Raw genomic sequence first — 3,121 nt, 5'->3', positions numbered from 1 at the left:
ATAATAGCAGTAGCGCGTATGAAGCGCATAATAAGGGTGGTGGTAGGTCTTAACCTGGCGGTGCGTCTTAATTAACACTTAAGACGGCAAGTTAAGAAGTGCATAATAGGGCCCCTAGTCTTCTGGCACTGTATGTGCGTTCTTGATCCTTAACCTCACTCACTAAAGCGAACTTGGACAGAATGTTTTTAGAAATATTCACTGAACTGCAATGATTATGCTGTGTAGATGTCTGTGTATATTTGGACAGACTTGTATTAGCATACAGTCAGTCATGCGTGGATTTGGAGCCTTTTATGAGTGTTCTGTTAGTGACCATTTAGAGTGGATCAAGCTGATAGAGCTGTTTTTTAACGATGTTGCCCTGATTGAGCTGTTTTTTACCGATGTTCTGTTAGTGACCATTTATAGTGGATGGAGCTCATTGAGCTGTTTTTTTACTGATGTTGCCCTGATTGTGGAGTGGTTGGGTTGTTGCAACGATTGTCCAGCGTCTTATAATCATCTAATTTTCGAATGAAGATATTGTGTTTTCTCCTATAGCAGTGGTTGAATGATGTTGGTTTAATTTTCTCTGAAACTATTACAGTTTTTCTCAATTGCTTCCACACATTTTCGGAAAGTATGGCTAATTTTCTCAAAACTCTAAACACAAATCCCAAAACTCACACCCAAAATCCAAAACTCCACAAATCTCTTGCAAAAGCAAGCACACTGCATTCAAAACAATATTGTCTTCTAAAAAAAATGTGTCTTCAAATGACACACACACCATCAAATAAATAGACACTTCTGCGAACCAATTAAACACTGATGTGGTCAATGGAAAACACTATGATGAGCGGAAACCACTACTATGATAAGATTATCAGTAACACTACTATGATAAGATTATCAGTAACACAACTATGATAAGATTATCAGTATAGTATTAGTATTGCATTCTCAGTGTTACAGTGTTACACTGCATACCGTACGTACAGTTGCCTGTTGTAAACTGTTACACTCAAATATAAAACACAAATACAACAAGAGAATGTTTTTTTAACCATTTATTTCAATTGCTAACACACGTAAAATATACAGACAGATTTATGTGTACCTCCCCCGCAAAAAGAAAGATAGTGCATCTCACCGCCTAGCTGGGTCTGGCCACAACACCTCATCAACATCAAAGGCAATATCTTCTCTGGCAAAATATCTAGGGAAGACGTGACTTGAGTGTCATGTATACAGCCCTGGATAGCACCCATATCAATATCAACACATGCCTCTTCCACTGCCTGCAGAAGAGCATAGTGTAGTCCAGTACACTGGGAGTAAATGTTGTAGTGTGTGTAGCGCAATCTGTAGTCAATCTTGTATCCACATATTCATGGCTCAGCTTTGATTCTTTCACAATGTCTCTCAAAAGGCAGCCTGTAAAGCTGCTTCATTTGTACTTGGTTTCGATGGAGAATACGGGCCAATGTGGACCGACTTGCCAGATGTTTCTGAAAATGGTGTTGTCCCTTGTGATGTGGCTTTGAATCTCTCTGAGTCTAATTGCATTATTTGTCAAAACCAAGTTGATTAGTGCTGCTTCCTGTGCCTCACTGAACATTCGAATCCTTCCACCATGATGTCTTTGTCTCTCTGTTCTTTAGAAGAAACTAAAATATAGCGATTGGTCAGTGTAGCCTAAAGAAGTTTTTGTTTTCCACAGTGAAATTGTGTAGGATTCTAGTACAGTTATAGAGTGTATGACACGGCAGTCATTCATGAAGTAAATATGTGTCACACATCAACTGATGTATACAGCATGAATTGTGTAGTCCTGAATTATGTACAGTGAATGAAACATTACATACCTGTGCGTACCTGTAAGTCTATATTTCCTGAGGCAACAGTAAGTGGGCTCAAGTCCAGCCTCTCTCATTGTCCACCCATGGTTTTTAACATAGCCAACTAATGTTGCCTGAATTTCACCATAGTTGTCTTCTTCCTTGTCCTCTTCTTTGTCCCCATCCTTCCCCTCCCCTGCCAGCTCTACCCCTACCTCTATCTCTCTCCCTCCAACTACCTCTTCCTCTCACTGCTATGTTGGTGTTATGTCTATAACCAATAATGTCTATAATTCCCAATAAAGAATGGAGGCAGAGGCGGCGAAAAATGTTTGATATATCTCTGTAGCTTTACTGAACAAACCGCAGGTATACAGGCATGGTATCACTTCGGAATCTGACCGGGCAACACTCGTTACTTATACAGCTTTTCATCATTCCAACTACGGTGGTCCACATAGCTAAAAATAACACTTCAATACATAACATATTTCCTCCCCCCTTAAATGATAATGTCCACTTTAGCATCATACACTTTACATTACATGTAAACTATGGAGAGATGGTAGACTGCCTCCGCGTTCCGCTTAACTCCAAGGGAATTATTCAGTCCTTCCATTGTGGTTGTAAAAAGGTACTCACCTGTGGTCTTTTTTTATAGTGCTTACATCCTGATCGATGAGTCGACATTCAAGCAACGAGGTGTTTGGCCAGATGGCACGTGTAGCTATTGGCCAATTGGTCCCTGGGTGTAACATTTTGATTGGCAGTGTTTTGAAATGGCAAACAAGTGACTTTATGTCAGATTCTGTGTGTTTTATGTAGAGGACCGTGTGCAGTGTGTTGCAAAAAGAGCAATGTTGAATTGCAAATTGGTGCAAAGGAGAAAATGAGTTTTGGAGACCTGAGCTGAGGTTTCAATAATTGTGCTTTTTTTTGTCATTAGGGTTAGTGTGGTGTGTTAGCAATTGAAATTGTTTTTATTCTGAAACGCTGTATCTCAGCAAACACAGTTAGATTTGTAAAATGTGAAAAAGAAAATAAGCCTTCTGTATATACTGTAAAGAAAAAGTAAATTAGGCTGCATCCTGGCCACAGGACTTCATCGACATCACAGGCAATGTGCTCCCAGGCCAAGCAGCGGGAAAATCATCGCCTGGCATAACAAATCCAGCTCTGATTTTCTTCACCACATGCTTCCTCCGTTACTTGCGCTCATGGGGCCATGCGTTCATATACATTCCAATGCCAAGCTGAAAAAACCCTCTTCAATAGGGTTGAGAAATAAAGAATATGGT

The sequence above is a fragment of the Nansenia antarctica genome, assembly GCF_963989245.1.
Source record: "Nansenia antarctica genome assembly, chromosome: 3".
In the NCBI taxonomy this organism is placed as follows: Eukaryota; Metazoa; Chordata; class Actinopteri; order Argentiniformes; family Microstomatidae; genus Nansenia; species Nansenia antarctica.
Note: the sequence above shows the minus strand (reverse complement) of the source record.